This window comes from Cherax quadricarinatus, chromosome 11 (assembly GCF_038502225.1).
Source record: "Cherax quadricarinatus isolate ZL_2023a chromosome 11, ASM3850222v1, whole genome shotgun sequence".
In the NCBI taxonomy this organism is placed as follows: domain Eukaryota; kingdom Metazoa; phylum Arthropoda; class Malacostraca; order Decapoda; family Parastacidae; genus Cherax; species Cherax quadricarinatus.
Genome location: NC_091302.1, coordinates 54,139,159 through 54,163,585, shown reverse-complemented (window position 1 = coordinate 54,163,585; position 24,427 = coordinate 54,139,159). Strand labels below are relative to the sequence as shown.

Here is a 24,427-nt window from a genome sequence, read left to right as displayed (position 1 = left end):
CAATAGAACAGAAAAATAATGTAAGGGACCTGGGAGTAGTAATGTCTGAGAATCTCACTTTCAAGGATCACAACAGTGCCACGATCACACGTGCAAAGAAAATGATAGGATGGATAATAGGAACGTTCAAAACAAGTGATGCCAAGCCAATGATGATCCTTTTCAAATCACTTGTTCTCTCTAGGCTGGAATACTGCTGTACATTAACATTTCCATTCAGAGCAGGTGAAATTGCAGATCTAGAGAATATACAGAGAACCTTTACTGCACGGATAAGTTCTGTCCAGGGCCTTAACTACTGGGAACGCTTGGAAGCACTTGACTTGTACTCGCTGGAACACAGGAGAGATATATCATAATCTACACTTAGAAAATCCTAGAAGGGATGGTCCCGAATCTGCAAACAGAAACCGTTCGCTACGAAAGTAAAAGACTGGGCAGGCGATGCAAAATATCCCCAATTAAAAGTAGGGGCGCCATTGGTACACTAAATAAACACGATAAGTGTCCGGGGCCCAAGACTGTTCAACAGCCTCCTACCAAGCATAAGGGGAATTACCGATAGGCCCCTGGCTGCCTTCAAGGAGCTGGTGCTGTATAGTCCTTGTGGCTTAGCGCTTCTTTTTGATTATAATAATAATCAAGGAGCTGGACAGATACCTAAAGTCGGTGCCGGATCAGCCGGGTTGTGGTTCGTACGCTGGACTACGTTTGGCTAGCAGTAACAGCCTGGTTGATCAGGCCCTGATCCACCGGGAGGCCTGGTCGTAGACCGGGCCGCGGGGGCGTTGATCCCCGGAATACCCTCCAGGTAGTCTACACTTGTAATACCAGTGACTGTCTCTGCTGCAGTCTACACCTGTAATACCAGTGACTGGTGCAGTCTACACTTGTAACGCTAGTGACTGTCTCTGCTGCAGTCTACACTTGTAATACCAGTAACTGTCTCTGCTGCAGTCTACACTTGTAATACCAGTGACTGTCTCTGCTGCAGTCTACACTTGTAATACCAGTGACTGGTGTAGTCTACACTTGTAATACCAGTGACTGTCTCTGCTGCAGTCTACACTTGTAATACCAGTGACTGTCTCTGCTGCAGTCTACACTTGTAATACCAGTGACTGGTGCAGTCTACACTTGTAATACCAGTGACTGTCTCTGCTGCAGTCTACACTTGTAATACCAGTGACTGGTGCAGTCTACACTTGTAATACCAGTGACTGTCTCTGCTGCAGCCTACATTTGTAATACCAGTGACTGTCTCTGCTGCAGTCTACACTTGTAATACCAGTGACTGTCTCTGCTGCAGCCTACATTTGTAATACCAGTGACTGTCTCTGCTGCAGTCTACACTTGTAATACCAGTGACTGTCTCTGCTGCAGTCTACACTTGTAATACCAGTGACTGTCTCTGCTGCAGTCTACACTTGTAATACCAGTGACTGTCTCTGCTGCAGTCTACACTTGTAATACCAGTGACTGTCTCTGCTGCAGTCTACACTTGTAATACCAGTGACTGTCTCTGCTGCAGTCTACACTTGTAATACCAGTGACTGTCTCTGCTGCAGTCTACACTTGTAATACCAGTGACTGTCTCTGCTGCAGTCTACACTTGTAATACCAGTGACTGTCTCTGCTGCAGTCTGGACATAGTGTGCTACCGCTTTTCTGTACAGCTGTGACAGCCACTTCATAATATTTATGGAGAAGCGATAAACCAGTGAGGTTCTCATACAGCGCCTGCGGAATTGGAGGTACCCTTTCCTTGGATCAGTTTTGATCCAAGGGAAGGGTAGCTCCAATTCACCAGCATCAAAATGGCTTGTTCTTATAGAGATAAAAGAATCACATGATGGAAGCAGCAGTGGCCGGTCTCTCCTGTCTCAGCTCACAAGACCTACAATATTTGTCGAGCCGGTGGTGTTCCTCAGTGTTAGTGTTATATTAGTGCATCTCTCTGTATACTAAACAAGATGGAGGCGTTAGGTACATTGTTATTGGCAACTGCCTACGCTACCTTGTTGTCAGGTCAGCAGTAAGATCAGTGAGCAGTGATGCAGTTATCATACTGAAACTATGACAGCTGAGACGATGGCATCGCACACAGTTGTGAAGAAGCAACCCATGCAATACCTACATCACTAGCGTCGCTGAATGCATTTGCAGTCAAGTGGTACCTGACCAATTAGATTTGGTCCAACTTTCAAAGGATAGCATGTTATACACCATGAAGTCAACAAGATCATTAAGAGAAGCTCTGCTAGTGACCTGTTGACATAACTATTATCTTTATTAGCCAGCAATCATATACAGCCGTCAGCTTCATTCATGGATCACACTATATCCATGGAAAAATGGTAGGCAGCTAGGCTTTGGATATACCCTGGCCAACACCTACACGCCATTCAGCGCTGATTAGCCAGGTGGTGATGCTGATCATGGGAAAGAACTTAAAATCAAGAATAAGGGCTTTGGCCCACGAGTATTACTTCGTCCTAACATTATCAGAGACATAAAATATTGCGAGGAACTGACAAGGTGGACAAAGGCAGAAGTTCCAGAGATGGGACACAGAAATATGGGGTCACAATTGGAAGTTAAAGACTCGGATGAGTCAGAAGGATATTAGAGTTGTCAGGAAGTGGAATAGTCTGGAAAGTGACGTAGTGTAGGCAGGATACATGCATAGTTTTAAGACGAGGTTTGATAAAGCTCATGAAACACGAAGAATGACCTAGGAACGATCAGTGAAGAGGCGCATCCAGAAGCTATGAATCGACCCCTGCACCCACAATTAGGTGAGTACACACACACAAGGACATTAAAATAATGTATAGAAGACTATTATTAAGTAACTCAGGTGTGAGGTTTAAGACGACTTACGGACAGCTCAATAATTAAAGGCGTAATTAACGTCACATTCGCCACTCATCGCTCCACTTACCTGAAAATGAAAAAAGTTTTAATTAATATGAGAAAAATTTACCTGGAGGAAGAATAAAAAAAAGGATAGAGAGAAGAGAGAGAAGAGAGAGAGAGAGTGTGTGTGTGTGTGTGTGTGTGTATCTTTTCTTTAAATAAGCACTATCATCTCTTATTAATATGAGACATTTTTCGTGCCGTCTTACACAGAGGCTAACACCACTTCCCTAACACACACACACACAGGATCCATACATAGCTTTAAGAAGAGGTATGATAAAGCTCATGGAGCAGGAAGTGTGACCCAGTAACGGCAAGTGAAGAGGCTGTGCCTCGACCCCTGCAACCACAACTAGGTGAGTACACACAGGAAGGCTGGTTGTCAAGGGTCAGCTGGTGTGGTACAGCGTCCAGCAACGGGAAATTTAGTGCAAATAAATGGATAAAGCATAAATGAGCACACTTAAACTTTACTGACACAACTGAATTTTGGCTGGATAGCCATTAGTGTCTATCATGTTCATCCTGTGAACCACACTATCACACTACATGACCTAAGTTATGGTTCACTTCATGTTCATCCTGTGAACCACACTATCACACTACATGACCTAAGTTATGGTTCACTCCATGTTCATCCTGTGAACCACACTATCACACTACATGACCTAAGTTATGGTTCACTCCATGTTCATCCTGTGAACCACACTATCACACTACATGACCTAAGTTATGGTTCACTCTATGTTCATCCTGTGAACCACACTATCACACTACATGACCTAAGTTATGGTTCACTCCATGTTCATCCTGTGAACCACACTATCACACTACATGACCTAAGTTATGGTTCACTCTATGTTCATCCTGTGAACCACACTATCACACTACATGACGTAAGTTATGGTTCACTCCATGTTCATCCTGTGAACCACACTATCACACTACATGACCTAAGTTATGGTTCACTCTATGTTCATCCTGTGAACCACACTATCACACTACATGACCTAAGTTATGGTTCACTCCATGTTCATCCTGTGAACCACACTATCACACTACATGACCTAAGTTATGGTTCACTCCATGTTCATCCTGTGAACCACACTATCACACTACATGACCTAAGTTATGGTTCACTCCATGTTCATCCTGTGAACCACACTATCACACTACATGACCTAAGTTATGGTTCACTCCATGTTCATCCTGTGAACCACACTATCACACTACATGACCTAAGTTATGGTTCACTTCATGTTCATCCTGTGAACCACACTATCACACTACATGACCTAAGTTATGGTTCACTCCATGTTCATCCTGTGAACCACACTATCACACTACATGACCTAAGTTATGGTTCACTTCATACTTCAAATGTTGAAGTCTTGAGCAAAATTACAGTGAACAGACCAGGCCCCTGCTGGATCAAGGTCTGATCAACCAGGCTGTTTCTGTACCATTTATTAACAACACAATGACATAAAACACACAATAACACCAGAGATCACTAACATGGCCACCAAAAAACACAGCAGTAACACCAGAGATCACCAACATGGCGACACAAAACACCAGAGATCACCAACATGGCGACACAAAACACCAGAGATCACCAACATGGCCACACAAAACACCAGAGATCACCAACATGGCCACACAAAACACCAGAGATCACCAACATGGCCACACAAAACACCAGAGATCACCAACATGGCCGCACAAAACACCAGAGATCACCAACATGGCGACACAAAACACCAGAGATCACCAACATGGCGACACAAAACACCAGAGATCACCAACATGGCGACACAAAACACCAGAGATCACCAACATGGCGACACAAAACACCAGAGATCACCAACATGGCGACACAAAACACCAGAGATCACCAACATGGCGACACAAAACACCAGAGATCACCAACATGGCCGCACAAAACACCAGAGATCACCAACATGGCGACACAAAACACCAGAGATCACCAACATGGCCGCACAAAACACCAGAGATCACCAACATGGCGACGAGATCACCAAATGGCCGCACACCAGAGATCACCAACATGGCGACACAAAACACCAGAGATCACCAACATGGCCGCACAAAACACCAGAGATCACCAACATGGCGACACAAAACACCAGAGATCACCAACATGGCCGCACAAAACACCAGAGATCACCAACATGGCCACACAAAACACCAGAGATCACCAACATGGCCACACAAAATATTAAATGAACAAATAAACGATCCCAAAGATCAACAAACTTAAAAAAATGAGACAAAAACCAACTCAGACTGTAGCAATAATTCTCATCATAAGACATAAGAGTTCAGAATAATACTGTATTATAGTGAAGGAAAACACAACTATAACAACATATAATTCACCATTATAACAGTTCAAAATACACCATTATAACAGTTCAAAATACACCATTATAACAGGTCAAAATACACCATTATAACAGGTCAAAATATACCAGAGGGGAAATTTGGGTTAGGTTAAAGGTGCCACAACCAAGCGAGAGCGAGAGGGAGGCTGTACATGAAGGCGGGTGATCTGTGTGGGTGGGGGGTGGGGGGGGGGCTAGAGAGAGCCATAATAATAACATTGTTAATTAATCCTTTGTCAACATGACCTCACAAGTTTGTCTTGAATCACTCGCCAACCTTCCTTCCTTCCCAGGGACCTTCCTTCCCAGGGACCTTCCTTCCCAGGGACCTTCCTTCCCGGGGGCCTTCCTTCCCGGGGGCCTTCCTTCCCGGGGACCTTCCTTCCCGGGGACCTTCCTTCCCGGGGGCCTTCCTTCCCGGGGACCTTCCTTCCCAGGGGCCTTCCTTCCCAGGGGCCTTCCTTCCCAGGGGTCTTCCTTCCCAGGGGCCTTCCTTCCCAGGGACCTTCTTTCCCAGGGACCTTTTCCTCTTTCCTCTCAGGAACCTTCCTTCCCTACTTCCTTCCCAGGACCTTCCCTCTTCCCTCCACTCTTCCCTTTCTTCCCTGCAATTTCTCCAAGATTCTTCCCGTTCAATCCTTTCCCCTACATCCCTATTCTTCAGTGCCATCCCCTCCATGTTCCCTCTCATCCACCCAGGCTCCACTACATTAACCTTCTAGACAGGTGAGCAAGTGACGTCTTCATCTACTGAGTGTGTGTCCATCAGGCTGCCTCTGCTTCACTATGATCTATGCTGAGAAACTGTATACCTATCAAGGCTGCGGGACTGTATACAAATTAAGGCCGAGGGACTGACTGCCTCATCTTCAACTGCTTCCGGCAAGTAATCTCTGCATTGAATTAACAAATCCACTGGTTGACGAAACGTTTTCATAATAATATTACCCAACTTGTTAGTATAGTATACCATACATGCAATGATCTTATCCCTTTCCATGCAGACCACAATTCCACATCTTCCGGCCAATACACGCACCTACCACATCTTCCGGCCAATACACGCACCTACCACATCTTCCGGCCAATACACGCACCTACCACATCTTCCGGACAATACACGCACCTACCACATCTTCCGGCCAATACACGCACCTACCACATCTTCCGGCCAATACACGCACCTACCACATCTTCCGGACAATACACGCACCTACCACATCTTCCGGACAATACACGCACCTACCACATCTTCCGGACAATACACGCACCTACCACATCTTCCGGCCAATACACGCACCTACCACATCTTCCGGACAATACACGCACCTACCACATCTTCCGGCCAATACACGCACCTACCACATCTTCCGGCCAATACACGCACCTACCACATCTTCCGGACAATACACGCACCTACCACATCTTCCGGCCAATACACGCACCTACCACATCTTCCGGACAATACACGCACCTACCACATCTTCCGGCCAATACACGCACCTACCACATCTTCCGGCCAATACACGCACCTACCACATCTTCCGGACAATACACGCACCTACCACATCTTCCGGACAATACACGCACCTACCACATCTTCCGGCCAATACACGCACCTACCACATCTTCCGGACAATACACGCACCTACCACATCTTCCGGCCAATACACGCACCTACCACATCTTCCGGACAATACACGCACCTACCACATCTTCCGGACAATACACGCACCTACCACATCTTCCGGCCAATACACGCACCTACCACATCTTCCGGACAATACACGCACCTACCACATCTTCCGGCCAATACACGCACCTACCACATCTTCCGGACAATACACGCACCTACCACATCTTCCGGACAATACACGCACCTACCACATCTTCCGGCCAATACACGCACCTACCACATCTTCCGGACAATACACGCACCTACCACATCTTCCGGACAATACACGCACCTACCACATCTTCCGGACAATACACGCACCTACCACATCTTCCGGCCAATACACGCACCTACCACATCTTCCGGACAATACACGCACCTACCACATCTTCCGGACAATACACGCACCTACCACATCTTCCGGACAATACACGCACCTACCACATCTTCCGGACAATACACGCACCTACCACATCTTCCGGACAATACACGCACCTACCACATCTTCCGGCCAATACACGCACCTACCACATCTTCCGGACAATACACGCACCTACCACATCTTCCGGACAATACACGCACCTACCACATCTTCCGGACAATACACGCACCTACCACATCTTCCGGACAATACACGCACCTACCACATCTTCCGGCCAATACACGCACCTACCACATCTTCCGGACAATACACGCACCTACCACATCTTCCGGCCAATACACGCACCTACCACATCTTCCGGACAATACACGCACCTACTCTAAATATATTTTATCAGTCCATCAAAGGATGGGTTAGCTTGTGATGTGGTAATTTTCAAGTAATAGAAATTTCAACTCTGCTAGAACGATACCCTTGAAGTTCCTATACTGGATGAACCTTTAATAGTATACTTAACGATATCCTCATTGAACTACCGAAATCCCCCAGCCAAGGCTGACAAATTTCCAAACTATGTAACCCATCCTGTGTAATGGAAAATGACAAGGAAACAGTTTTGTCCCTATTATGTAACAAGAATGACAGCAGCACACTGCTGATGCATCCAGTTTTTGTAAATAACAAATATTAAGTGTGAGAAGTGTGTTTATCCCAACACGTGAGCACAATGGTAGATTCCACATCAACGTTGATGATACTAAAATCATACAACACGTGAGCACAATGGTAGATTCCACATCAACGTTGATGATACTAAAATCATACAACACGTGAGCACAATGGTAGATTCCACATCAACGTTGATGATACTAAAATAATACAACACGTGAGCACAATGGTAGATTCCACATCAACATTGATGATACTAAAATCATACAACACGTGAGCACAATGGTAGATTCCACATCAACGTTGATGATACTAAAATCATACAACAGTTTTACTGAAGCCTCTTGACCTTAGCTGAGATGAGCCGCATAGTAGTTGTGACCTGGCTGAGTCATGTGACCTAAAGTGGCCTACATGACCTAAGAGCACTGGCAGCAGCAGCACTGGCATCGATCCAGCGGATCAGCTGGTCCCTCCACATCCCTCCCCTCCCCATCCCGCCCCTCCTCGTGTCTGCTGCTGCTGCTGTTGTCTGGGCCACTGTCTCTCCTGCTGCTGTTGTCTGGGTCACTGTCTCTCCTGCTGCTGCTGTTGTCTGGGCCACTGGCTCTCCTGCTGTTGTCTGGGCCACTGTCTCTCCTGCTGCTGTTGTCTGGGCCACTGTCTCTCCTGCTGCTGTTGTCTGGGCCACTGTCTCTCCTGCTGCTGTTGTCTGGGTCACTGTCTCTCCTGCTGCTGCTGTTGTCTGGGCCACTGTCTCTCCTGCTGCTGCTGTTGTCTGGGCCACTGGCTCTCCTGCTGTTGTCTGGGCCACTGTCTCTCCTGCTGCTGTTGTCTGGGCCACTGTCTCTCCTGCTGCTGTTGTCTGGGTCACTGTCTCTCCTGCTGCTGTGGGTCACTGTCTCTCCTGCTGCTGCTGTTGTCTGGGTCACTGTCTCTCCTGTCTGGGGGTCACTGTCTCTCCTGCTGCTGCTGTTGTCTGGGCCACTGTCTCTCCTGCTGCTGCTGTTGTCTGGGCCACTGGCTCTCCTGCTGTTGTCTGGGTCACTGTCTCTCCTGCTGCTGTTGTTGTCTTGGTCACTGTCTCTCCTGCTGCTGTTGTTGTCTTGGTCACTGTCTCTCCTGCTGCTGTTGTTGTCTGGGCCACTGTCTCTCTTGCTTTAGTCTGGGGGCCACTGTCTCTCCTGCTGCTGCTGTTGTCTGGGCCACTGGCTCTCCTGCTGTTGTCTGGGTCACTGTCTCTCCTGCTGCTGTTGTTGTCTTGGTCACTGTCTCTCCTGCTGCTGTTGTTGTCTTGGTCACTGTCTCTCCTGCTGCTGTTGTTGTCTGGGCCACTGTCTCTCTTGCTTTAGTTTGGGTCACTGTCTCTCCTGCTGCTGTTGTTGTCTGGGCCACTGTCTCTCTTGCTGTTGTCTGGGTCACTGTCTCTCCTGCTGCTGTTGTTGTCTGGGCCACTGTCTCTCTTGCTTTAGTTTGGGTCACTGTCTCTCCTGCTGCTGTTGTTGTCTGGGCCACTGTCTCTCTTGCTGTAGTCTGGGTCACTGTCTCTCCTGCTGCTGTTGTTGTCTGGGCCACTGTCTCTCTTGCTGTAGTCTGGATCACTGTCTCTCTTACTGTAGTCTGGGTCACTGTCTCTCCTGCTGCTGTTGTTGTCTGGGCCACTGTCTCTCTTGCTGTAGTCTGGGTCACTGTCTCTCCTGCTGCTGTTGTCTGAGCCACTGTCTCTCTTGCTGTAGTCTGGATCACTGTCTCTCTTACTGTAGTCTGGGTCACTGTCTCTCCTGCTGCTGTTGTTGTCTGGGCCACTGTCTCTCTTGCTGTAGTCTGGGTCACTGTCTCTCCTGCTGCTGTTGTCTGGGTCACTGTCTCTCCTGCTGCTGTTGTCTGGGTCACTGTCTCTCTTGCTGTAGTCTGGGTCACTGTCTCTCCTGCTGCTGTTGTCTGGGCCACTGTCTCTCTTGCTGTTGTCTGGGTCACTGTCTCTCCTGCTGCTGTTGTCTGGGCCACTGTCTCTCTTGCTGTTGTCTGGGTCACTGTATCTCCTGCTGCTGTTGTCTGGGTCACTGTCTCTCCTGCTGCTGTTGTTGTCTGGGCCACTGTCTCTCTTGCTGTTGTCTGGGTCACTGTCTCTCCTGCTGCTGTTGTCTGGGTCACTGTCTCTCTTGCTGTAGTCTGGGTCACTGTCTCTCCTGCTGTTGTCTGGGCCACTGTCTCTCTTGCTGTAGTCTGGGTCACTGTCTCTCCTGCTGCTGCTGTTGTCTGGGTCACTGTCTCTCCTGCTGCTGTTGTCTGGGCCACTGTCTCTCCTGCTGTTGTTGTCTGGGCCACTGTCTCTCCTGCTGCTGTTGTCTGGGCCACTGTCTCTCCTGCTGTTGTTGTCTGGGCCACTGTCTCTCCTGCTGCTGTTGTCTGGGCCACTGTCTCTCCTGCTGCTGTTGTCTGGGCCACTGTCTCTCCTGCTGCTGTTGTCTGGTTAACTGTCTTGCTGCTACTGTTGTCTGGGTCACTGTCTTGCTGCTACTGTTGTCTGGGTCACTTTCTCTCCTGCTGCTGTCTGGGTCACTCTCTCTCCTGCTGCTGTTGTCTGGGTCACTGTCTCTCCTGCTGCTGTCTGGGTCACTCTCCTGCTGCTGTTGTCTGGATCACTGTCTCTCCTGCTGCCGTTGTCTGGGTCACTCTCCTGCTGCTGTTGTCTGGGTCACTCTCCTGCTGCTGTTGTCTGGGTCGCTCTCTTGCTGCTGTTGTCTTGGTCACTCTCCTGCTGTCGTTGTCTGGGTCACTTTCCTGCTGCTGTTGTCTGGGTCACTCTCTTGCTGCTGTCTGGGTCACTCTCCTGCTGTTGTCTGGGTCACTCTCCTGCTGCTGTTGTCTGGGTCACTCCTGCTGCTGTCTGGGTCACTCTTGCTGCTGTCTGGGTCACTCTCCTGCTGCTGTTGTCTGGGTCACTCTCCTGCTGCTGTCTGGGTCACTCTCCTGCTGCTGTTGTCTGGGTCACTCTCCTGCTGCCGTTGTCTGGGTCACTCTCCTGCTGCCGTTGTCTGGGTCACTCTCCTGCTGCCGTTGTCTGGGTCACTCTCCTGCTGCTGTTGTCTGGGTCACTCTCTTGCTGCTGTCTGGGTCACTCTCCTTCTGCTGTTGTTTGGGTCACTCTCCTGCTGCTGTTGTCTGGGTCACTCTCCTGCTGCTGTCTTGGTCACTCTCCTGCTGCCGTTGTCTGGGTCACTCTCCTGCTGTTGTCTGGGTCACTCTCCTGCTGCTGTTGTCTGGGTCACTCTCCTGCTGCCGTTGTCTGGGTCACTCTCCTGCTGCTGTTGTCTGGGTCACTCTCCTGCTGCTGTTGTCTGGGTCACTCTCCTGCTGCTGTTGTCTGGGTCACTCTCCTGCTGCTGTTGTCTGGCTCACTGTCTCTCCTGCTGCTGTTGTCTGGGTCACTCTCCTGCTGCTGTCTGGGTCACTCTCCTGCTGCTGTCTGGGTCACTCTCCTGCTGCTGTTGTCTGGGTCACTCTCCTGCTGCTGTTGTCTGGGCCACTGCCTCTCCTGCTGCTGTTGTCTGGGTCACTGTCTCTCCTCCTGCTGCTGTTGTCCGGGTCACTGTCTCTCCTCCTGCTGCTGTTGTCTGGGTCACTGTCTCTCCTGCTGTTGTCTGGGTCACTGTCTCTCCTGCTGTTGTCTGGGTCACTGTCTCTCCTGCTGTTGTCTGGGTCACTGTCTCTCCTGCTGCTGTTGTCTGGGTCACTCTCTCCTGCTGCTGTTGTCTGGGTCACTGTCTCTCCTGCTGCTGTTGTCTGGGTCACTGTCTCCTGCTGCTGTTGTCTGGGTCACTGTCTCCTGCTGCTGTTGTCTGGGTCACTGTCTCTCCTCCTGCTGCTGTTGTCTGGGTCACTCTCCTGCTGCTGTTGTCTGGGTCACTGTCTCTCCTGCTGCTGTCTGGGTCACTCTCCTGCTGCTGTTGTCTGGATCACTGTCTCTCCTGCTGCCGTTGTCTGGGTCACTCTCCTGCTGCTGTTGTCTGGGTCACTCTCCTGCTGCTGTTGTCTGGGTCGCTCTCTTGCTGCTGTTGTTTTGGTCACTCTCCTGCTGTCGTTGTCTGGGTCACTTTCCTGCTGCTGTTGTCTGGGTCACTCTCTTGCTGCTGTCTGGGTCACTCTCCTGCTGTTGTCTGGGTCACTCTCCTGCTGCTGTTGTCTGGGTCACTCCTGCTGCTGTCTGGGTCACTCTTGCTGCTGTCTGGGTCACTCTCCTGCTGCTGTTGTCTGGGTCACTCTCCTGCTGCTGTCTGGGTCACTCTCCTGCTGCTGTTGTCTGGGTCACTCTCCTGCTGCCGTTGTCTGGGTCACTCTCCTGCTGCCGTTGTCTGGGTCACTCTCCTGCTGCCGTTGTCTGGGTCACTCTCCTGCTGCTGTTGTCTGGGTCACTCTCTTGCTGCTGTTGTCTGGGTCACTCTCCTTCTGCTGTTGTTTGGGTCACTCTCCTGCTGCTGTTGTCTGGGTCACTCTCCTGCTGCTGTCTTGGTCACTCTCCTGCTGCCGTTGTCTGGGTCACTCTCCTGCTGTTGTCTGGGTCACTCTCCTGCTGCTGTTGTCTGGGTCACTCTCCTGCTGCCGTTGTCTGGGTCACTCTCCTGCTGCTGTTGTCTGGGTCACTCTCCTGCTGCCGTTGTCTGGGTCACTCTCCTGCTGCTGTTGTCTGGGTCACTCTCCTGCTGCTGTTGTCTGGCTCACTGTCTCTCCTGCTGCTGTTGTCTGGGTCACTCTCCTGCTGCTGTCTGGGTCACTCTCCTGCTGCTGTTGTCTGGGTCACTCTCCTGCTGCTGTTGTCTGGGTCACTCTCCTGCTGCTGTTGTCTGGGCCACTGCCTCTCCTGCTGCTGTTGTCTGGGTCACTGTCTCTCCTCCTGCTGCTGTTGTCCGGGTCACTGTCTCTCCTCCTGCTGCTGTTGTCTGGGTCACTGTCTCTCCTGCTGTTGTCTGGGTCACTGTCTCTCCTGCTGTTGTCTGGGTCACTGTCTCTCCTGCTGTTGTCTGGGTCACTGTCTCTCCTGCTGCTGTTGTCTGGGTCACTCTCTCCTGCTGCTGTTGTCTGGGTCACTGTCTCTCCTGCTGCTGTTGTCTGGGTCACTGTCTCCTGCTGCTGTTGTCTGGGTCACTGTCTCCTGCTGCTGTTGTCTGGGTCACTGTCTCTCCTCCTGCTGCTGTTGTCTGGGTCACTCTCCTGCTGCTGTTGTCTGGGTCACTCTCCTGCTGCTGTTGTCTGGGTCACTCTCCTGCTGCCATTGTCTGGGTCACTCTCCTGCTGCTGTTTGGGTCACTCTCCTGCTGCTGTTGTCTGGGTCACTCTCCTGCTGCTGTTGTCTGGGTCACTCTCCTGCTGTTGTCTGGGTCACTCTCCTGCTACTGTTATCTGGGGTCACTCTCCTGCTGCTGTTGTCTGGGTCACTCTCCTGCTGCTGTCTGGGTCACTCTCCTGCTGCTGTCTGGGTCACTCTCCTGTCTGGGTCACTCTCCTGCTGCTGTTGTCTGGGTCACCCTCCTGCTGTTGTCTGGGTCACTCTCCTGCTGTTGTCTGGGTCACTCTCCTGCTGTTGTCTGGGTCACTCTCCTGCTGTTGTCTGGGTCACTCTCCTGCTGCTGTTGTCTGGGTCACTCTCCTGCTGTTGTCTGGGTCACTCTCCTGCTGTTGTCTGGGTCACTCTCCTGCTGTTGTCTGGTATCACTGTTTACTCTGTTTATTCTTCTACTTCAAACTCGTTTTCTAGTTTTTTTCTGGCAATATTTTTTTTTAAAAGACTATTTCAGGAACCCGAGTTGTACTGGACATTATCATTAAATGTTTACTTAGCTAAACTTTGTCACGCTCCTGGAGGCCTATGTGAGAGGTCATACTCCTGGAGGCCTATGTGACAGGTCAGGCTCCTGGAGGCCTATGTGAGAGGTCATGCTCCTGGAGGCCTATATGAGAGGTCATACTCCTGGAGGCCTATGTGACAGGTTATGCTCCTGGAGGCCTATGTGAGAGGTCATGCTCCTGGAGGTCTATGTGAGAGGTCATGCTCCTGGAGGTCTATGTGAGAGGTCAGGCTCCTGGAGGCCTATGTGAGAGGTCATGCTAATGGAGGCCTATGTGAGAGGTCATGCTCCTGGAGGCCTATATGAGAGGTCATGCTCCTGGAGGCCTATATGAGAGGTCATGCTCCTGGAGGCCTATATGAGAGGTCATGCTCCTGGAGGCCTATATGAGAGGTCATGCTCCTGGAGGCCTATGTGAGAGGTCATGCTCCTGGAGGCCTATGCGAGAAGTAATCCACAAAAGCTTAATTTTAACCACTCATAATTTGTATACATCTGCGTCTAGCTTACACCAAAGTTCTACTAAACCCACAAAATATCACAGAGAGGAAGCCAGACGTGGCTGCTGGATAACCTAGCTTTTTTTTTATTTAAAGTAAATAGAGAAATGGCAGAAACTCCAGAGTGTATAAGAGGTTGTTGTTATTGTTGACAAGTTTGAACACTATAACCCTGGTGACAGTTCCTAACTCTCTTCTTGGTTTACTGCCCCTTCTCACTTCCTCATCCACCTTCTTTAATTGCTCGTGTACTCGTCACCCTCTTCACTGAATTGACAATTACAACCGAAGAGCCCTGCTAAATAGCACGAGCGTCTTAATGCGCAAAAGAGATTGGTGTACCGAGTACAGCTGGCGGGTAAATGCTCTAGCCTGATTGGTGGGACATGCTACGCGGGAATGTTGCGGATTGGTGGAAGATTTTTTGCAGGAAATATCGCTGTCTGGTGGATCATGTCTGTAAAAGTTTCTTATTGGTGCCTCAAGAATTAGTACATTACATAGTTAAAACTAACAAATTTCTTAACTGAATTTTCAGATAATGGTGTTGTGAGAACACCATAACACTGAAGATGACGTTGTGACACTATAACACTGAAGATGTTGTGACACCATAACACTGAAGATGACGTTCTTGTGACACCATAACATTGAAGATGACGTTCTTGTGACGCCATAACACTAAAAATAATGGTGTTGTGACAACACCAAACACTGAAGATGACGGTGATGTGACAACACCATAACAGTGAAAATGACGGTGTTGTGAGAACACCATAACACTGAAAATGACGTTGTGACAACATAACACTGAAGATAACGGTGTTGTGACAACACCATAACACTGAAGATGACGATGTTGTGACAACACAATAACACTGAAGATGACTACCTGTTTGCTGGCTATTTGTATGCAAGTAGCCAGCAAACTGTTCAACCAGCTAGCCACCCGTCCATGAGGCCAGTTAGCCATCCGTCCATGATGCCAGCTAGCCACCCGTCCATGAGGCCAGTTAGCCACCCGTCCATGAGGCCAGTTAGCCACCCGTCCATGATGCCAGCTAGCCACCCGTCCATGAGGCCAGTTAGCCACCCGTCCATGAGGCCAGTTAGCCACCCGTCCATGATGCCAGCTAGCCACCCGTCCATGAGGCCAGTTAGCCACCCGTCCATGAGGCCAGTTAGCCACCCGTCCATGATGCCAGCTAGCCACCCGTCCATGAGGCCAGTTAGCCACCCGTCCATGAGGCCAGTTAGCCACCCGTCCATGATGCCAGCTAGCCATCCGTCCATGATGCCAGCTAGCCACCCGTCCATGATGCCAGCTAGCCACCCGTCCATGATGCCAGCTAGCCACCCGTCCATGATGCCAGCTAGCCACCCGTCCATGAGGCCAGTTAGCCACCCGTCCATGAGGCCAGTTAGCCACCCGTCCATGATGCCAGCTAGCCACCCGTCCATGAGGCCAGTTAGCCACCCGTCCATGAGGCCAGTTAGCCACCCGTCCATGATGCCAGCTAGCCATCCGTCCATGATGCCAGCTAGCCACCCGTCCATGATGCCAGCTAGCCACCCGTCCATGATGCCAGCTAGCCACCCGTCCATGATGCCAGCTAGCCACCCGTCCATGATGCCAGCTAGCCATCCGTCCATGATGCCAGCTAGCCACCCGTCCATGATGCCAGCTAGCCACCCGTCCATGATGCCAGCTAGCCACCCGTCCATGATGCCAGCTAGCCACCCGTCCATGATGTCAGCTAGCCACCCGTCCATGATGCCAGCTAGCCACCCGTCCATGATGCCAGCCAGCCACCCGTCCATGATGCCAGCTAGCTACCCGTCCATGATGCCAGCCAGCCACCCGTCCATGATGCCAGCTAGCCACCCGTCCATGATGCCATCCAGCCACCCGTCCATGATGCCAGCTAGCCACCCGTCCATGATGCCAGCTAGCCACCCGTCCATGATGCCAGCCAGCCACCTGTCCATGATGCCAGCTAGCCACCCGTCCATGATGCCAGCCAGCCACTCGTCCATGATGCCAGCTAGCCACCCGTCCATGATGCCATCTAGCCACCCGTCCATGAGACCAGTTAGCCACCCGTCCATGCCAGCTAGCAACCCGTCCATGAGGCCAGTTAGCCACCCGTCCATGATGCCAGCTAGCCACCCGTCCATGAGGGCAGCTGGCAACCAGCCCATGAGGCCAGCTAGCCATCCGTCCGAGGCCACCTATCCATCCGTCCATGAAGCCAGCTAGCCACCCGTCCATGATGCCAGCTAGCCACCTGTCCATGATGCCAGCTAGCCACCCGTCCATGATGCCAGCCAGCCACCCGTCCATGATGCCAGCCAGCCACCCGTCCAGGATGCCAGCTAGCCACCCGTCCATGATGCCAGCTAGCCACCCGTGCATGAGGCCAGTTAGCCACCCGTCCATGAGGCCAGTTAGCCACCCGTCCATGAGGCCAGTTAGCCACCCGTCCATGATGCCAGCTAGCCACCCGTCCAGGAGGCCAGCTAGCCACCCGTCCATGATGCCAGCTAGCCACCCGTCCATGAGGCCAGCTAGCCACCCGTCCATGAGGCCAGTTAGCCACCCGTCCATGAGGCCAGCCAGCCACCCGTCCATGATGCCAGTTAGCCACCCGTCCATGAGGCCAGCCAGCCACCCGTCCATGAGGCCAGTTAGCCACCCGTCCATGATGCCAGCTAGCCACCCGTCCATGATGCCAGCTAGCCACACGTCCATGATGCCAGCTAGCCACCCGTCCATGATGCCAGCTAGCCACCCGTCCATGATGCCAGCTAACCACCCGTCCATGATGCCAGCTAGCCACCCGTCCATGATGCCAGCTAACCACCCGTCCATCTGCCAGCCAGCCACCCGTCCATGATGCCAGCTAGCCACCCGTCCATGATGCCAGCTAGCCACCCGTCCATGATGCCAGCCAGCCACCCGTCCATGATGCCAGCTAGCCACCCGTCCATGATGCCAGCCAGCCGTCCATGATGCCAGCTAGCCACCCGTCCATGATGCCAACCAGCCACCCGTCCATGATGCCAGCTAGCCACCCGTCCATGATGCCAGCCAGCCGTCCATGATGCCAGCTAGCCACCCGTCCATGATGCCAGCTAGCCACCCTTCGATGATGCCAGCTAGCCACCCGTCCATGATGCCAGCTAGCCACCTGTCCATGATGCCAGCTAGCCACCCGTCCATGATGCCAGCCAGCCACCCGTCCATGATGCCAGCCAGCCACCCGTCCATGATGCCAGCTAGCCACCCGTCCATGATGCCAGCTAGCCACCCGTGCATGAGGCCAGTTAGCCACCCGTCCATGAGGCCAGTTAGCCACCCGTCCATGAGGCCAGTTAGCCACCCGTCCATGAGGCCAGTTAGCCACCCGTCCATGATGCCAGCTAGCCACCCGTCCAGGAGGCCAGCTAGCCACCCCTCCATGATGCCAGCTAGCCACCCGTCCATGAGGTCAGTTAGCCACCCGTCCATGAGGCCAGCCAGCCACCCGTCCATGATGCCAGCTAGCCACCCGTCCATGAGGCCAGTTAGCCACCCGTCCATGAGGCCAGTTAGCCACCCGTCCATGAGGCCAGCCAGCCACCCGTCCATGATGCCAGCTAGCCACCCGTCCATGAGGCCAGCTAGCCACCCGTCCATGAGGCCAGTTAGCCACCCGTCCATGAGGCCAGCCAGCCACCCGTCCATGATGCCAGTTAGCCACCCGTCCATGAGGCCAGTTAGCCACCCGTCCATGATGCCAGCTAGCCACCCGTCCATGATGCCAGCTAGCCACACGTCCATGATGCCAGCTAGCCACCCGTCCATGATGCCAGCTAGCCACCCGTCCATGATGCCAGCTAACCGCCCGTCCATGATGCCAGCTAGCCACCCGTCCATGATGCCAGCTAACCACCCGTCCATATGCCAGCCAGCCACCCGTCCATGATGCCAGCTAGCCACCCGTCCTTGATGCCAGCTAGCCACCCGTCCATGATGCCAGCCAGCCACCCGTCCATGATGCCAGCTAGCCACCCGTCCATGATGCCAGCCAGCCGTCCATGATGCCAGCTAGCCACCCGTCCATGATGCCAGCCAGCCGTCCATGATGCCAGCTAGCCACCCGTCCATGATGCCAGCTAGCCACCCTTCGATGATGCCAGCTAGCCACCCGTCCATGATGCCAGCTAGCCACCCGTCCATGATGCCAGCTAGCCACCCATCCATGATGCCAGCTAGCCACCCGCCCATGAGGCCAGTTAGCCACCCGCCCATGAGGCCAGTTAGCCACCCGCCCATGAGGCCAGTTAGCCACCCGTCCATGAGGCCAGTTAGAGAAACAACTGACCATGAGGCCAGTTAAACATAACCATGTTTCTCTAACTGGCCATGAGGCCAGTTAGAGAAACATAAGCATCCACAGAGCCAGTTAGAGAAACATAAGCATCCACAGAGCCAGTTAGAGAAACATAAGCATCCACAGAGCCAGTTAGAGAAACATAAGCATCCACAGAGCCAGTTAGAGAAACATAAGCATCCACAGAGCCAGTTAGAGAAACATAAGCATCCACAGAGCCAGTTAGAGAAACATAAGCATCCACAGAGCCAGTTAGAGAAACATAAGCATCCACAGAGCCAGTTAGAGAAACATAAGCATCCACAGAGCCAGTTAGAGAAACATAAGCATCCACAGAGCCAGTTAGAGAAACATAAGCATCCACAGAGCCAGTTAGAGAAACATAAGCATCCACAGAGCCAGTTAGAGAAACATAAGCATCCACAGAGCCAGTTAGAGAAACATAAGCATCCACAGAGCCAGTTAGAGAAACAGAACCGTCCATGAGGCCAATTGAAAAAGAAGAAAGGTTGATGGGGGCAGCTAAGAAGAGCCATGCAGTGAGGCAGGTAAGAAGAGCCATGCAGTGAGGCAGGTAAGAAGAGCCATGCAGTGAGGCAGGTAAGAAGAGCCATGCAGTGAGGCAGGTAAGAAGAGCCATGCAGTGAGGCAGGTAAGAAGAGCCATGCAGTGAGGCAGGTAAGAAGAACCATGCAGTGAGGCAGAAGAGCCATGCAGTGAGGCAGGTAAGAAGAGCCATGCAGTGAGGCAGGTAAGAAGAGCCATGCAGTGAGGCAGGTAAGAAGAGCCATGCAGTGAGGCAGGTAAGAAGAGCCATGCAGTGAGGCAGCTAAGAAGAGCCATGCAGTGAGGCAGGTAAGAAGAGCCATGCAGTGAGGCAGGTAAGAAGAGCCATGCAGTGAGGCAGGTAAGAAGAGCCATGCAGTGAGGCAGGTAAGAAGAACCATGCAGTGAGGCAGGTAAGAAGAACCATGCAGTGAGGCAGGTAAGAAGAACCATGCAGTGAGGCAGGTAAGAAGAACCATGCAGTGAGGCAGGTAAGAAGAGCCATGCAGTGAGGCAGGTAAGAAGAGCCATGCAGTGAGGCAGGTAAGAAGAGATATGCAGTGAGGCAGGTAAGAAGAGCCATGCAGTGAGGCAGGTAAGAAGAGCCATGCAGTGAGGCAGGTAAGAAGAAACGTGCAGTGAGGCAGGTAAGAAGAGCCATGCAGTGAGGCAGGTACGAAGAGCCATGCAGTGAGGCAGGTAAGAAGAGCCATGCAATGAGGCAGGTAAGAAGAGCCATGCAGTGAGGCAGGTAAGAAGAGCCATGCAGTGAGGCAGGTAAGAAGAGCCATGCAGTGAGGCAGGTAAGAAGAACCATGCAGTGAGGCAGGTAAGAAGAACCATGCAGTGAGGCAGGTAAGAAGAAACATGCAGTGAGGCAGGTAAGAAGAGCCATGCAGTGAGGCAGGTAAGAAGAACCATGCCAGGTAAGAAGATCCATGCAGTGAGGCAGGTACGAAGAGCCATGCAGTGAGGCAGGTAAGAAGAGCCATGCAATGAGGCAGGTAAGAAGAGCCATGCAGTGAGGCAGGTAAGAAGAGCCATGCAGTAACGCAGGTAAGAAGAAACATGCAGTGAGGCAGGTAAGAAGAGCCATGCACTAAGGGAGGTAAGAAGAAACATGCAGTGAGGCAGGTAAGAAGAGCCATGCAGTGAGGCAGGTAAGAAGAGCCATGCAGTGAGGCAGGTAAGAAAATGCAGTGAGGCAGGTAAGCCATGCAGTGAGGCAGGTAAGAAAAGCCATGCAGTGAGGCAGGTAAGAAGAGCCATGCAGTGAGGCAGGTAAGAAGAGCCATGCAGTGAGGCAGGTAAGAAGAGCCATGCAGTGAGGCAGGTAAGAAGAGCCATGCAGTGAGGCAGGTAAGAAGAGCCATGCAGTGAGGCAGGTAAGAAGAGCCATGCAGTGAGGCAGGTAAGAAGAGCCATGCAGTGAGGCAGGTAAGAAGAGCCATGCCAGGTAAGAAGAAACATGCAGTGAGGCAGGTAAGAAGAGCCATGCAGTGAGGCAGGTAAGAAGAGCCATGCAGTGAGGCAGGTAAGAAGAGCCATGCAGTAAGGCAGGTAAGAAGAACCATGCCAGGTAAGAAGAACCATGCAGTGAGGCAGGTAAGAAGAGCCATGCAGTGAGGCAGGTAAGAAGAGCCATGCAGTGAGGCAGGTAAGAAGAGCCATGCAGTGAGGCAGGTAAGAAGAGCCATGCAGTGAGGCAGGTAAGAAGAGCCATGCAGTGAGGCAGGTAAGAAGAGCCATGCAGTGAGGCAGGTAAGAAGAGCCATGCAGTGAGGCAGGTAAGAAGAGCCATGCAGTGAGGCAGGTAAGAAAAGCCATGCAGTGAGGCAGGTAAGAAGAGCCATGCAGTGAGGCAGGTAAGAAGAGCCATGCAGTGAGGCAGGTAAGAAGAGCCATGCAGTGAGGCAGGTAAGAAGAGCCATGCAGTGAGGCAGGTAAGAAGAGCCATGCAGTGAGGCAGGTAAGAAGAGCCATGCAGTGAGGCAGGTAAGAAGAGCCATGCAGTGAGGCAGGTAAGAAGAGCCATGCAGTGAGGCAGGTAAGAAGAGCCATGCAGTGAGGCAGGTAAGAAGAGCCATGCAGTGAGGCAGGTAAGAAGAGCCATGCAGTGAGGCAGGTAAGAAGAGCCATGCAGTGAGGCAGGTAAGAAGAGCCATGCAGTGACGCAGGTAAGAAGAGCAGTGAGGCAGGTAAGCATGCAGTGAGGCAGGTAAGAAGAGCAGTGAGGCAGGTAAGAAGAGCCATGCAGTGAGGCAGGTAAGAAGAGCCATGCAGTGAGGCAGGTAAGAAGAGCCATGCAGTGAGGCAGGTAAGAAGAGCCATGCAGTGAGGCAGGTAAGAAGAGCCATGCAGTGAGGCAGGTAAGAAGAGCCATGCAGTGAGGCAGGTAAGAAGAGCCATGCAGTGAGGCAGGTAAGAAGAGCCATGCAGTGAGGCAGGTAAGAAGAGCCATGCAGTGAGGCAGGTAAGAAGAGCCATGCAGTGAGGCAGGTAAGAAGAGCCATGCAGTGAGGCAGTCAGAATAACACAAGCCTAAGTAGCTGGCGTGTAAGCGTAATAACAATCTCTACCACCTTCATACACCTCTCCTTGCACACCATCACCACCTCTACGCCACAACCCACACAGGCTTCTCTCCTTTCTAGTAGAGTTTGCAGCAGTAATATTGAAGTAAGTTATGTTACTGCACCTCCTTGAGAGAACCTTCCCGCCCACTCCTGGATCGCCCACCCAACAATCCACGTCTTCCTAATATTTTTTTCACGGAGGTAAAAACTTCGTCGTGATTTTTCTGGCAAGATTGCTGCTGCTGCTGTTACTGGTGCTCCTATTACTTCTGCTGCTACTGCTCCTTGCTGCTGCTTCTGCTGTGACTGCTGTCATTGCAACTATTGGTGTTACTGTTGATGCTGCATTCTTCCCCGCAGCTCACCCAATATAAAGACATTCTTAACCACACCTGACATAAGACAGTTTTCCCCACAGAGGGGGGAAGACATTGTTTCTAACACCTAACACAAGACATCCTTCCTATGACTCCTACAAAACATGAAAAAAAATGTGAGAAAACGTTATAATCTGCTTTCAGCAATCATACTTCCCTCACTCCCTCCTTCCCTCCCTCCCTCCTTCCCTCCCTCCCTCCTTCTCTCAGAATAATGGAAGGCTACCATTAAAGCTTCAGTATGTTACCATTATGAATCACAAGTGAGAAATGTAATGAGAAAACTTTCAACAGTTCTCATCGTCCCAGTGAACTGATTACTTTAATGTTATTACAGAGTTCTTCAACATTACCTTCCTCACTCTCTATAACATTATATTACATGACAAACATTAGATGTTGACAAGTGCTTTGTGTTGTGATTGTTACACTGTAGCAAACTGTGTGGTTGTTACACTGTAGCAAACTGTGTGGTTGTTACACTGTAGCAAACTGTGTGGTTGTTACACTGTAGCAAACTGTGTGGTTGTTACACTGTAGCAACTTGTGTTGTGACTGTTACACTGTAGCAACTTGTGTTGTGACTGTTACACTGTAGCAACTTGTGTTGTGACTGTTACACTGTAGCAACTTGTGTTGTGACTGTTACACTGTAGCAACTTGTGTTGTGACTGTTACACTGTAGCAACTTGTGTTGTGACTGTTACACTGTAGCAACTTGTGTTGTGACTGTTACACTGTAGCAACTTGTGTTGTGACTGTTACACTGTAGCAACTTGTGTTGTGACTGTTACACTGTAGCAACTTGTGTTGTGACTGTTACACTGTAGCAACTTGTGTTGTGACTGTTACACTGTAGCAACTTGTGTTGTGACTGTTACACTGTAGCAACTTGTGTTGTGACTGTTACACTGTAGCAACTTGTGTTGTGACTGTTACACTGTAGCAACTTGTGTTGTGACTGTTACACTGTAGCAACTTGTGTTGTGACTGTTACACTGTAGCAACTTGTAAGTGTTACACCGAGAGATATTAAAGTCTGGGTATACATAACTATGTATGTATATACTTCAGCTACAGCAACACTACACTATACTTCAGCTACAGCAACACTACACTATACTTCACTACAGCAACACTACACTATACTTCAGCTACAGCAACACTACACTATACTTCAGCTACAGCAACACTACACTATACTTCAGCTACAGCAACACTACACTATACTCCAGCTACAGCAACACTACACTATACTTCACTAAAGCAACACTACACTATACTTCAGCTACAGCAACACTACACTATACTTCAGCTACAGCAACACTACACTATACTTCAGTTACAGCAACACTACACTATACTTCAGTTACAGCAACACTACACTATACTTCAGCTACAGCAACACTACACTATACTTCAGCTACAGCAACACTACACTATACTTCAGCTACAGCAACACTACACTATACTTCAGCTACAGCAACACTACACTATACTTAAGCTACAGCAACACTACACTATACTTCAGCTACAGCAACACTACACTATACTTCAGCTACAGCAACACTACACTATACTTCAGCTACAGCAACACTACACTATACTTCAGCTACAGCAACACTACACTATACTTCAGCTACAGCAACACTACACTATACTTCAGCTACAGCAACACTACACTATACTTCAGCTACAGCAACACTACACTATACTTCACTACAGCAACACTACACTATACTTCAGCTACAGCAACACTACACTATACTTCAGCTACAGCAACACTACACTATACTTCAGCTACAGCAACACTACACTATACTTCACTACAGCAACACTACACTATACTTCACTAAAGCAACACTACACTATACTTCACTACAGCAACACTACACTATACTTCACTACAGCAACACTACACTATACTTCACTACAGCAACACTACACTATACTTCAGCTACAGCAACACTACACTATACTTCACTACAGCAACACTACACTATACTTCAGCTACAGGAACACTACACTATACTTCACTACAGCAACACTACACTATACTTCACTACAGCAACACTACACTATACTTCACTACAGCAACACTACACTATACTTCACTACAGCAACACTACACTATACTTCACTACAGTAAC

The 24,427-nt window shown here is 50.6% G+C and overlaps 1 protein-coding gene across 10 annotated transcripts in view; it reads right to left on the bottom strand.

The window, feature by feature from the left end:
• EndoA (SH3 domain containing GRB2 like, endophilin-A) overlaps nt 1-24,427 on the bottom strand; it is a 388,245-nt gene that overhangs the window by 219,439 nt on the left and 144,379 nt on the right. Inside the window, exon 1 of one of the 10 annotated variants that reach the window (XM_070084144.1) lies at nt 2,884-2,908. The exons of the other annotated variants lie outside the window; for them this stretch is intronic. The gene's annotated coding sequence lies outside the window, so the exon portion shown is untranslated. Of the gene's footprint in view, nt 1-2,883; nt 2,909-24,427 lie in introns of those variants that run through there. 10 annotated transcript variants of the gene reach the window in all.